Raw genomic sequence first — 14,340 nt, forward strand, 5'->3', positions numbered from 1 at the left:
TTCCTTGATCATCAGGAAAAGGTCACTGAAAATCTTGTTTTTGAAAATTTTGTCCCCGCCAATCCTTTAGAATGTGAAGATGTCAGAAGACTCACTGAGCGACATTTTATTGCACTCATCCCAGTAACTGAAACAAGAAAGAACCCCCAGAGAAGATGTCGTGTATGTTCCTAGAGAGGAATGAGGCATGATCCCCGCTATTATTACCCACATTGCCCATCACTGCCAGCCTTATGCCTCCATGACGGCTTTACAATCTTCCACACAGAACCACGTTTTTGAACTGTTTTGACATTCAAGCATTTGGTTTCTTTAGTGACAGACACATTTGAGTAGAGCTGACTTAGGCCTCTTTCACACATCAGGTTTTCGCCGTCAGGCGTGATCCGGCGCTTTTGACAGAAACCGGATCCGGCGAAATGCAATGCCGGATCCGGTTTCCCCCCCATTGACTTGCATTTGCGCCGGATCGTCTGGAAAAAACGGCTACTGTAACGTTTTTTGTCTCCGGCGAAAAAGCCGGACCCACCGGATCCGGCGCGTCCGGCTTTTTCACACAATGAAAGCCTATGAGCGCCGCAATGCGCCTGATCCGGCGAAAGCCGGATCCGGTGGCCGGATCCGTTTTTTTTGGTCTGAGCATGCTCAGTAGCTCTGCCCACAAGACATATATAAAAGCAAGACAGTGGGACCCACAGCCACACCCAACATGCCACCCAAGAAAGCAACCAAGCGCAGCAGGAGAAGGCAGGAGACCACTGCAGCACCATCAGCACCACCACCACCCCAAATGGAGCAGCAAATGGAACATGCTGAGGAGGGGAGTCCAGCAGCAGATGAGAGACGGTAATTATCAAATCCCCCATTCCTCCAAACTAGGGCCATGGAATATCAAGATATTCATTGGCCCTTTGTTTCTCTTTATTCAACAGCCGCCCAAGAGATGCAGCAGCAGCAGCAGCAGAAATGGCATCACTGGCAGCAGCAACAGCAGCAGCAATACCCACAGCCATGGAGTCTGGCCATCAACAGGACAGCACATCTTCTTCTGGGAGACCTCCCTCGCATCGTCAGCGTTTGACGGTAAGTTTTTATTTCCAAAATCCATCATCTCTGTAATATATGTCTATTCATTGCCTTTTATTTCAAAACAGGAATCACAAGATGAAGAGGAGCTCCCAGAAGAAGAAGGAAGGGGTGGACAGACACCTGGAGTGGGCTCACAATTGGTAAGTTTTTTGCATCAAACGCAGAAACACAACATCACACTACACACAACACATAGAAAACAATGTTCTGCAGACCACACACAGCAAACAAATGCCTACATCCAAAGACATAACATTTTTTGTTTTCTTCTCTAGTCTTCCCAATCTGGTGCTTGGCCAAGAGGTCCTCGCAGTGCCTCCCAGGGTCGTCGGCGACAGCAACGCGGCGGTCACCAGCGTGTAAGTATAAATATTTTTGCTTTGTTTTTTTGCACTTTTTATTTCATTTCTTTTGTGGAGGCTAATTATGTTATTTTTGTCTTTTTCTTTAACAGCCTTCACAGCGTGCTCCCGACTCTGACGGTGAGGATGGAGGACTCGATGTGGACCACCTCATCGATCTCGTCAGAGAAAGGGAGCCGCTCTGGAATATGGCTGACTGCCGCCACGCTGACCTTATCGTTACCCGACAACTCTGGGAGGAAATCTGTTCGCTCCTTGTGGGCCGCTGGGAGGACCTCGATGTTCGGGCCCAGATTAAAGAGCGTAAGTATATACAGTACCGGTTGCTTGATGTAAACCAGTGTTTCCCGAACTCCAGTCCTCGTGGTCCCCACGGATCATGTGTTCAGGATTTCTATTTACTATGGAAATCCTGAAAACATGACCCCTGGGGACTATGAGGACTGTAGTTTGGGAAACACTGATGTTGTATACTAACCACTCCTTTCTCGTTTCAGGGAACAGAATTGTGAATCGGTGGCGGTCTGTGAGGGATCGTTTCAAGAAGGAGTTCAATAAAGAGATGCGGGCCCCGAGTGGATCTGGAGGACGCAGGAGCAAGTACAAGTACGCACGAGCCCTTTCGTTCCTCCGGGAGACAATGCTCACCAGAAGGTAAATATTACACACCACATGTGACAAAAAAATGTTAGATGTAACTTTTTTTTTTCAGCCAGGGCCATACCATGTCAGTATTTTAATTGTTTATTTTTCTCTTTATTCCACAGCACGGTGAGCAACACTCGGGAGCCTGCACGATTGGACCCTTCTGAGGCGATCCCTGAGGAGACCGGCACCGAGGGACACTTCGACCGCCCCGGTACATCTGCACCTTCCCAGCCTTCCCACACATTCGACCCATCTGTCCCATCCACCAGCACAGGAGCATCGTGGCCGCCTACATTACATGAAGCTGCTGGTGAGGAGATCGCTTTCCCTTTACCCCACCCTTCTGCCCCTGCCACCTCTAGTACACCTGCGGGTACTGGGCGGCAGCGGCAGAGGGGTCAGGAAAAGAGTTATGCGCAAGAGTTCTTGCATCTGAATGCATCTTTCCAGAACTGTCTAAAAGTCTTGTCAGAGCAAATCTCCGCAGGCTTTCAGCAGATCAACTCCAGCATTCTGGAGGTGAAGACACTTCTGCAAACCATGCATTCAGAAGCAAGATCTTCGCCAAACCACACCTTTTTCAGGTCTGTTGTGGAGCGCATGGCAACACTATCTCCTACCCAGCAGATGCATGTAATGCATTCGTGCCACGGTGCTCTACAGCAGGTTACCTCCCAACCTCCACCTCCCACCACTGTAGTTCCTCCACCTGCACCCCCTCCAGCCACTTTCCATCCTCCCCCTCCTATTACATCTGCACCCCCTCCAGCCACTTTCCATCCTCCCCCTCCTATTACATCTGCACCCCCTCCAGCCACTTTCCATTCTCCCCCTCCTATTACATACCAGCAACCTCACCAGTACCAGCAACCTCCCCAGTACCAGACATCTCCCCACTTCCAGCAACCTGCCCCGTACCAAACTCCTTCCCCGTACCAAACTCCTTCCCCGTACCAAACTCCTTCCCCATACAGCTTTCCATCAACATCATCTGCTCCTACAGTCCCTGCCCAACCCTCCACTCCACCGCCCACCACCTCTTCTGCCTCCCACATGTCCACCCATTCTGTAGCTTTTTCCACACCTTCACCTCTAACTGTTCCTTCCCCACCACGATCCCAGTCCTCTCTCCACACACCCAGTGTCGAAGTGTCCCGCAGCCCCTCCAGCAGTATTTCCACCCCACACTACACAGATTTGTAATGTGTGTTTTTTAATAAAAATGCCCATTGGGTTTAAAACCTGTATTAAAAAAGTTTTTTGCACTTTAAAAACATTTTACAAAAAAAAAAAAATTTAAATAAAAGTTAAATTATCGTTTCACAATGGTTGTCTGTCATTTCTTTCTGCGGCGAACTATGTTTAAAAAAAAGGTTAAATACAGGGTATTTCAAAGGTAAAAAGGTATTCAAAACCAGGTATATAACTGTGGGTAAATTTTAGCTTTTTGCCACAGTTGTGTTCCTGGTTGTGTTTGAAGCAAAGTATTTCACCTAAAAAGTTGTGTTTATTGTTGGTGATTTCCTAACAATGTACACAACTTTTGTTAAAAGGTGAAATACTTTACATAAAACACAACCAGGTACACACCTGTGGCCTAAAGCTAAAAATAGAGACCATGACAAGATAGCCAACTTTGGTTGGCAAAGGTATATACTGTTGGTCCAGAAGGTACACAAGTTTGGTTAGGGCACAAATCTTTCACACTCTGTCATCCTGCCAGTGTACTCTGCCTTGAGGTGACATAAAGTATAGTGCAAAATTGTCCCTCATTACTGAAACCGTCACAGAACTTCTAGTGGTAATATTTCCAATGACAACATCCATCTTCGCCAGTAACTTGCTCTTCTCTCCAACCTGCACTTTCTTCTCTACAACCTGTCAAAGAAGGGCTGTAGGAACATGCTATATCTAGTTTTCCAGTAGCCAATCCCGTTCGGAAGGCCACAAGGGTCAATTTTAAAAACCGGATCCGGCGTAATCCGTCGAAAAACGGATAGAAAAACGGATGAACCGGATGAGACGGATCCGGTTTTGTCTGTCAAGAACAAGACGGATCCGGCAGAAAACCGGATCCGGCACATCAGGTTTTACAAAACATTTGCTGGATCCGGCATTCCGGCACGACGCCGGATCGCGCCTGACGCCGAAAACCTGATGTGTGAAAGTAGCCTTAACAATTTCCGGGGGTAGGTGGGGGGGAGGTCTCCAGAGACACGAGCTGGGCACAATATATTGGGCACTACCATGACATTGCTGCAATTTTTGCTCTGAAACTTCTACGTGTTTCTGGAAATCATCCATGTAGTGAAAATGGTCACTATATCCCTAGATGAATTCCCAGAGGGATGTCATTTCCAACATGGGGTCACTTCAGGGGGATTCTGTTGTTCTGGCACTTAGCGGCTCTCCAAAGTGTCATAACAGCAGAATCCCCCTGAAGTGACCCCATTTTGGAAATGACACCCCTCTGGGAATAGAAAATGACCCCCCTCTGCGAATTCATCTATGGGTGTAGTGACCATTTACCTATCTATATATTTTCCAATGTAAAATCTGGGGTTAAAACAACATTTTAGTGGTAAAAATGTAATTATTTTTCTTCACTGCCCGAAGTGACCCCATTTTGGAAATGACACCCCTCTGGGAATAGGAAATGTCACCTCTTGCAAATTCATCTATGTACACCCATAGATTTACCTATGATGACCATCTACCTATTTTCCAATGTAAAATCTGTGGTTAGAACAACATTTTAGTGGTAAAAATATAATTATTTTTTCTTCACTGGCCAATGGTATAATTTTCTATGGAACAGCTGTGGTGTCAGTATGCTCACTGCGCCACTAGAATAATTCATTCAGGGAAGTATTTGGTAAAATGCAGTCACTTTTGGGGCTTATGCTTATCCGGCACCTCAGGGGCTCTGACAATGTGACATGTCACCCATAAACAATTCCAGCAAAATCTGCTCTCCAGTATGACGCTCCTTCCCTTCCGAGCTCTGCCATGCGCCCAAACAGTGGTTTACCCCCACATATGGGGTGTCAGAATACTCAGGACAAATTGAACAACTTTTGCGGTCCAATTTCTCCTGTTACCCTTTGGATAAAAAATGGAGGGCGAAAAGATCTTTTTTTTTTTTTTTAAATATTTTTTATTTTCACGTTTCTACGTAATTAACTTCTGTGATGCACTTGGGGGTTCAAAGAGCCCACCACACATCTAGATAAGCTCCTTGGGGGTCTAGCCAAAAAATGGGGTCACGTGTTGGGGGTTTTCACTGTTTAGACACGTCAGAGGCTCTGACAATTTGACATGTCACCTACAAACAATTCCAGCAAAATCTGCTCTCCAATATGGCGCTTCTTCCCTTCCAAGCATTGCCATGCGCCCAAACAGTAGTATTCTCCCACATGTGGGGTATCGGCGAGCTCAGGAGAAATTGCACAACAAATTGTATGGAGCAATTTCTCCTCTTACCCTTATGAAAATGCAAAATATGGGGCAAAAAATGAATTATTTGTGAAAAATGTTTTTTTTATTTCGACGACTCTAAGTTATAAACTTCTATGAAGCACCTGTGGATTCAAGGTGCTCAACACACATCTGGATAAGTTCCCTAAAGGGGTCTAGTCTCCAAAATGGTGTCACTTATTGGGGGTTTCCACTGTTTAGGCAGATCAGGGGCTCTCCAAACGCGACATGGCAACCGCTAATTATTACAGCATATTTTACATTCAAAAAGTCAAATGGCGCGCCTTCCCTTCCGAGCCCTGCCGTGCGCCCAAACAGTAGATTTCCCCCACATATGGGGTTTCGGCATGCTCAGGAGAAATTGCAAAACAAAATGTATAGTCCATTTTCTTCTATTACCCTTACGAAAGTAAAAAAAAATTAGGTCTAAAGGAAAATTTTTGTGATGGTGGGATCTGACACTGATGTTCCTTGAGCTTGAAGTTCACCTTTTGTTTAGAAGTTTTTCTGGGCTCTTTTGTTACCATTCGTATTATCCATCTCTTTGATTTGCCATGAATTTTCCTCCTGCGGCCACGTCCAGGGAGGTCGGCTACAGTCCCATGGAGCTTACATTTCTGAATATTATGTGCAGCTGTAGTCACAAGAACATCGAGCTGCTTGGAGATGGTCTTATAACTTTTACCTGTAACATGTTTGTCTATAATTTTCTTTCTAATCTCCTGAGACAACTCTTTCCTTCGCTTCCTCTGGTCCATGTTGAGTGTGATACACACCATGTCACCACACAGCACAGTGAGTATCTGTAGCCTCTATACAGGCCACTCACTGATTCCAGGATTGTAGACACCTGTGATGATAATTAGTGGACACACCGCGATTTATCATGTCCCTTTTGTCACATTATTTTCAGGGGTACCATCATTTCTACCCAGGCCTATTTCGCGAGTTTCATTTTTTTTTAAATTCTCTGGAAGCATGGCTGAAAAGCAATGTCTGACTTTCATTTGTTCATTTTCAGAAATGCTTTATTTATTATTACTTTTGTCAGATTCAAGTTATTTCTGTCACCATTGTGGGTTTTTCTGTCATTAAACGAGGGGTAACAACAACATTGACCCTGTGTGTATAGATTATAACTCTCAGTGAATTTATAAAATGGAATCACTTTATGGGGATTTCGATTATTCTGGTTTTCTGTCATTTAGTTATATTAGGGCTTCTGCATATGGTGTGTCCAATCTCATCTGGGATCTGTTCCTACTGTCCAGCTGGAGTAATCTGCTCCCTACTTCAGCCAATTGGAAAGTACCGCACCCTACTAAAGCGCAAAGCACATGGCCGGAATCTGCCAGATACAGCGCTGTTCTCCTCTGGTTCAGTCCTCTGTGCTCAGCTCCTGGCTTGAGTATTTGTTTCCTGTTGTGACTGTGGCCCGTTTACTGACTACTCTTGTGTCTTCTGATTCTGTCCTTCTGGTTCTGACCCAGCTACCTGACTATTCTTCTTGCCATCTAACTCCACAGAATAGCAGGTAACACCATGGTCCAAGCCTAGGGGTCCCAGTGTAAGTCCAGATTCCATGTAAGGGTGTTATAGAGCGATGAGCAAGGCAATCCTTGGGATATGGAAAGCAGAGAAGATAGGGCCAACCAGCAAAATGTCACCGGCGATGGCGGCGCCTGCGCAGTAGCATCTATAAGTAAGAGATAGAGGTTACTGGACAGGAGCCGCTGGTGTCATTTTGCTGGATGTAATTTTTTTTCTAAGCCTCACAATAGCCCCAATATTATAGGCATTATCAGCAATAACATCAAAGCTATTATATGCATTATGTAATAATGGGGGGCAGGTCAGTGAGGGATCAGCGACCTGTCATAAGCCAATACAGATGAATATGTAATCAGAGCACCACATAAAGCCCCACCCACAGCCCCGCCCACAGCCCCGCCCCAGAGCACGAGAATCTCATTAACTGAAAACTACAAATACAGATTACACAACAGTAAACCAGAGTTGCCCTCATTTATGGTGGACCATTGGAGCTACTATGAATCCTGAGCAGAAGATTAGAGAAAATATTATTGCTCCCCATTTCAGGAGAGATTGTGCAGGAATCTGAATTCCTTAGGATGAAAAACAATGTAATTTATGACGTGGAGTGAATCCATGACACCAGGGCTGGAGCCAACACATCTCCTGCAGGCGGGAATAAATGTATATTACAGCCATCGGCCACACACAGCTTAGAGAGGTGAGTTGTGAAAGACTCGCCAGGATTTCAGTACCGCATTACTCGCCGAGTACCAAATCCTAACGAGTATACTCGCTCATCCCTAGGAACCATGAGACATTCAGCAGCACAGAAGGGAGATTCATCCGATAAGATCTCAGGGATCTAGGAAGCCAACAGCATCATTACCCTCCGCTTTCTCTTACAGGCCCAGCATAAGATTTTTCTTCAAGTGATTTTCTATCTTGTCAGCACATTCTACGTACGCTGTCATTTGGCTTTATAGTTACAGATCTGGGCAGGTAACGGTCAGTTTTTTGAGGTGGATGGATCCTCCAGGTTCTAAGTTCTATAGAAAAGGGCTATCAATGCCCAAAGAAATTTGAACAGTTTTGGGTGGAGGAGAATGTTGTGGTCTAGAGGCAAAATGGTGGTCATGGTAATACGGCCGGACTACATCACCGATAAAGCAGCCACAGCCGGTGACTAAGAGGAATCTGTGACTTCTCTGCATTCAGTGGTTACTACTCACCTGGGTAGTCATATGTGGGAATCTCCTCTTTACACCACTCATCACCCCTCACATATGTCTCTGTAGTATTAATATAGGTGAGATCTTCACCCTGAAACAAATATTGTAAAAGTCACAGACAGATGGAGAAGTCCCATCTATGATCAGCTCTAATCCTGCCATCTCCACCGCTCTCATTACACAAGTATAAAACGTATAATACTGGTGGATAAAACAAGACTGAGCACAAGACCTTCACAGCCGTCTACACATCATAGGGGAGATCTCCTGACACCTTCTCTCCATCTACCTGATGATCCTGAGGAGCACTGGGATCTTCTTGGTTACAGTCCTGTGGAAGAAGAGGACGGGGACATCTCTCTGGTGTTGTCCTCTTACTGGATAGATCTGGAGGAAACACATACAGGGACTGAATTCATCCTCTACATACAGATAATTATAGGCCGTGTGTATTTAGTCCTGTCTATTACCTGGTGATGTGAGGGGCTGGGGAACCTCCATTATGACGTTCTTGTACAGATCTCTGTGTCCTTCTAAATACTCCCACTCCTCCATGGAGAAATAGACGGCAACATCCTGACACCTTATAGGAACCTGACACATACAATGATACCGTCATCCCCCGATCCCTTCATAGCGTTACTGTATAATGTCCCAGCATTCCCAGCAGTGTCACCTCTCCAGTCAGCAGCTCAATCATCTTGTAGGTGAGTTCTAGGATCATCTGGTCATTGATGTCATCATGGATCAGGGGGTGAGGTGGAGGCCCCGTGATTGGGCTAAGGGGTCGTCCCCATCCCTCAGACAAAGGGTCCTGACAGCGATCACTAGAGGTCTTCTTCACCACTGTGTAATCCTGGTTATGGAGAGACACATTAATAAATCTCACTACAGACATTCCCAGAGTCCTCACCTCTCCAGTTCTGTCCATCTGTTATTCCCATAGATAAGAATGATGTAATGTGACGTCATCAGAATCTCTCACCTCTCCAGTGAGACGGAAGAGGATCTCTAGGGTGAGGTGTAACATCCTCTCCGCCATCTTGTCTCTGTCCATATCCATCCTTGGTGGGTAAATCAGGAAAATTCTCTTTTGCAGATCTTCACTGAGAGGATCCGATATTGTAGAGACCTGAATGAGAAGAAGATGATCCGATGTAACATCATAAGAATCCTGTGTAATAATACAATTACTGGAGATAATACGGGAAACATATGAGGAGATTTATTATCTTACAGGGTTTAGTTTTCTTCCCTGACATCTACTAATAAAACCTATATATTTAGGCCACAGACAACAAGCAGTTTCCTCCTCGGAGTCGGCAGCTGAACACGTTCCTCATAGACTCATCTTCCATAACGCTAATTCTCGTCTCATTACCGACACTGGAATCGGCATTAGCAATACTGCAGGAGAGATTCATTACACGCGACATGAGAAATAACTCCTTCATGATGAGGACGACATCTTCATCTTCTACTGCGGCTCTAGAGACAGATTTGGCCAGAGTCGGTCACTGCCTCCATCCCCACCGGCCGTCTATATGAAGGTTCCCCGTCTTCCCCGCACTGGAATCTTCTCTCCCGTTAGATCTCAGCTCTGAGTCACACACAGAAGTTTGAGGCTTTTCTGGAAGAACAGGACAGGAGAGATCTGAGGCCGATGTCTCCATGTACAGGGTTTCCCCTCGGGATAAGAGGCTTTTCTATCCCTTTCCCCCAATTAGAGGGGACACCTGTGGATATCGGGCTCTTTACCGGCTGCAGTCCTGGGGGGATTTACTCGGTAACGTGGACGTTGGACAAACGTCACCATCAATTCCCATCAGAGTGAAGGAACATCGCTCCTCTATTCAGCTCTATGGATCCGGGATGAAATCCACTGCGGCCCCTGCAAGAAAAGAGCGAAGTCTGGTGAGACCCCCGAGGCCGGAGATTTCTACAGCTGCTCTGTGCACACAGGACCTGTGATGAGGTCACAGGGGGGAGGAGTCAGGGGTCACATGATCAGGGGCCTCAGTGTGTGCAGGACTCTGCTGTGCTGGTTGTCATGGTGCTGGATGAGGGGAAGTTTCTGTGTGGGGTCAGGAGGGGTTTACAGGGTGGATGTAGCGGAGCCGCGTGTGTACAAGGTGTACGGAGCGGAGCCGCGTGTGTACGAGGTGTACGGAGCGGAGCCGTGTGTGTACGAGGTGTACGGAGCGGAGCTGTGTGTGTACAAGGTGTACGGAGCGGAGCCGTGTGTGTACGAGGTGTACGGAGCGGAGCCGTGTGTGTACATGGTGTACGGAGCAGAGCCGTGTGTGTACAAGGTGTACGGAGCGGAGCTGTGTGTGTACAAGGTGTACGGAGCGGAGCAGTGTGTGTACGAGGTGTACGGAGCCGCGTGTGTACGAGGTGTAAGGAGCGGAGCCGCGTGTGTACGAGGTGTACAGAGCGGAGCCGTGTGTGTACGAGGTGTACGGAGCGGAGCCGTGTGTGTACGAGGTGTACGGAGCGGAGCCGTGTGTGTACGAGGTGTACGGAGTGGAGCCGTGTGTGTACGAGGTGTACGGAGTGGAGCCGTGTGTGTACGAGGTGTACGGAGCGAAGCCGTGTATGTGTGGACCCCTCTGTGTAGTCTGTATACCCCCATCTTCGGGCGCAGACCCCTCTCTGTACTCTGTACACCCCCAGCTTTGGTCACAAACCCTTGTGTATGCTGTATACACCCATATACCCCCAGCTTCGGTCGCAGACGCCTCTTTGTACGCTGTATACACCCATATACCCCCAGCTTCGGTCGCAGACCCCTGTGCATACTGTATACACCCAAGTACCCCCAGCTTCAGTCGCAGACCCCTGTGTATACTGTATACACCTGTTTACCCCAAGCTTCAGTGACAGACCCCGCGTCTCACACTGTATACACCTGTATTCCCCCAGCTTCCGTCACAGACCCCTCTGTGTATGCTGTATACACCCGTATACCCCCAGCTTCAGTCTCAGACCCCTCTGTGTACGCTGTATACACCCGTATACCCCCAGCTTCAGTCGCAGACCCCTCTGTGTACTCCATATACACCCGTATACCCCAAGCTTCGGTCACAGACCCCTCTGTGTATGCTGTATATACCCGTATACCCCCAGCTTCAGTCACAGACCTCTGTGTTCACTGTATACACCTGTTTATCCCCAGTTTTGGTAGCAGACCCTTGTGTACACTGTATACACCCATATACCCCCAGCTTCAGTCGCAGACCTTTGTGTATACTGTATTCACCTGTATACCCCCAGCTTCAGTCACAGATCCCGCGTCTCTCACACTGTATACACCTGTATACGCCCAGCTTCAGTCTCAGAACCCTGTGTGTATGCTGTATACACCCGTATACCCCTAGCTTCGGTCACAGACCCGTCTGTGTATGCTGTATACACCTGTATACCCCCAGCATTGGTCGCAGACCATTCTGTGTATGTCATACACACCCGTATACCCCCAGCTTCGGTCGCAGACCCCTCTGTGTACGCTGTATACACTGTATACCCCCAGATTCAGTCACAGCCCCCTGTGTTCACTGGATGCACCCGTATATCCCCAGTTTTGGTCGCAGACCCCTGTGTATGCTGTATACACCCGTATACCCCCAGGTTCGGTCGCAGACCCCTGTGTACGCTGTATACACCTGTATTCCCCCAGCTTCAGTCAAAGACCCCTCTGTGTATGCTGTATACACCCGTCTATCCCCAGCTTCGGTAACAGACCCCTGTGTACGCTGTATACACCTGTATACCCCCAGCTTTGGTCACAGACCCCCCCCGTGTATGCTGTATACACCCGTATACCCCCAGCTTCAGTCATAGACCCCTCTGTGTATGCTGTATACACCCGTATATCCCCAGCTTCGGTAACAGACCCCTGTGTACACTGTATACATCCGTATACCCCCAGCTTCGGTCGCAGATCCCTGTGTACTCTGTATACACCCATATACCCCCAGCTTCAGTCACAGACCCCTCTGTGTATGCTGTATATGTAAGAAAAAGTTCTACTGAGAGCTGGAAGAGTCGGGAAGAAGTTCCACAGACGATCTCTTATCAAGCTGAGGTTGAAGTTTATTCGGAGATACACGGCAAAACAGATTCAGAATAACAGAGGAGCTGGAATATGCGGGCAAAAACAGGGATTCAGACGGGCAGAGATTCGCTAGGAAGTCTGGCGATGATAAGGCTCTGTGCCCTGGCCATGGTGAGGCACAGTGGCATGATGGCGATGGAATGGCCCCGATCGACAGTAACAGTGGCTTCTTATACATTATCAGAACAAAGAAAGCTGCATTTTGCCGCAGAGGGCGTTAACATTATAATTCTAAGGCGTTTTCATGGTAATCTACAGAGACGTGGTTTAGAACAGAGAATATAATGACATAATACGAAGATATTAATTAACTTTTCTCCAAGCAAAACTAAAACCCATAAGTCATTGGTATCTATGGCTACTGTCCTAAAATCTTATCATTGTCTCCAATCTATGTCCATAAATTCTTACATCCTGACATTCTAATTACTTTACTTTTTGCTACCACACTATCACGTATAAGCATATTGACCATATATTTAGTGACCTGTGGCCCTATTGATCCAATCTTCCTCTATGCACATCTACTGAAGTTGGAAAGAGACATGATCTCATTTTCCATCCTCCATTAAGTACATTTTATTGGCTCTTTTGTAAAAGTTGAATCTTCTCTAACTTTTGACAAGATGACTGCTAGAGACAACATGGCCGCTCAGTATATTATGGCTGACCATTCTCTTACAAGTCCCCCTCTTGTACTCTATCCAGAGTACAACATACAGTACTGTAATATTCATGGGTGAATTATTGAAAATAAGAATATTGAGGTAATTCAGCGCTTTATGCACGTGTGTGTAAGGCAAAAGTCCCTAAAAATAGCACAATCACATAATAAAAAAATAATTCAAATAGTCCCGAAAAAAAATAAGTTGCACAATAGTCTGCACAATAGTCAAGTCTTTTGGTCTTTTTCTTCTCATTCTTTGTCTTCTGGATTTTCCTGATCTCCCCCTCTCACACTATCAGAGTCCCACTGTATAGTGTGAAACATCTTCTCCTGATCATCCAATAGTTTCATGGTCCCAGGAGTCGAATATGAAAATCTTCAGCTGACCTGGAAAAAATAGAAAAAAAGTGGAGTATCAGTCCTTACCAGAAAACTCAGTAAAAATAATTAAGAAGTCTACACTGATTGATATGAACCATTTAACACCTTTGCAGCTTGAAATTTGAGCAAAGACTTAATCATTGTTGTTGGGATGTAAGGCACTAGCCTGTCCCCTTCAATGGGCAGGGACTCAAGGGAATTGAACAGGGATGAGTCTCCATCCTTCTCCTGTGCCTTTATGAGATCTTGCAGAGGAGAAAAGACAAGGGGGGGCTCACGGGGTTGTTTTGTGACTGCAGCGATGATTTCTTGAGGATATTTGTCATCGCCTGTGAGTGCAGCCTCCTTGGCTGCGTGGTCTACATATGCATTGCCAAGGATGTGGGGGTCAGGAATCAACCTCTGGTGTCCTTTGATTTTACAGAAGGACCATAATTTTGGGAATTCTTTGCCCCTATGCTCAATTCGTTTAAGAATTTCTGCATGCTGCAAGGGCTTATTCTGAGAATCAACCATCCCCCTAAGGGCCCATACATTAAGATACAGAGTGAGTGATGACACGACATATGCGCTATCACTGAAGATATTCATTGGTTCTGTACACACGAGAATGACCTGTAAAGCTGCTTCCAACTCAGCTCTTTGAGCGGAGAAATGACCAGGGAGTTTATACTGCAGCAGCAATGGCTTAGCTGGAAACCACACAGCGAAGCCTGTGACGTAATGCCCCTCATGCCAATAGCGAGCTCCGGCAATATAGGCACAAGGGATTCCCTCTTGAAAGTCTGCTCGGAAGGGAGAGGGAGTGATATTAGCCTGTTCAATTTGACAATC

This window comes from Dendrobates tinctorius, unplaced genomic scaffold, assembly GCF_039654945.1.
Source record: "Dendrobates tinctorius isolate UK_male_01 unplaced genomic scaffold, ASM3965494v1 ptg000017l, whole genome shotgun sequence".
NCBI lineage: Eukaryota > Metazoa > Chordata > Amphibia > Anura > Dendrobatidae > Dendrobates > Dendrobates tinctorius.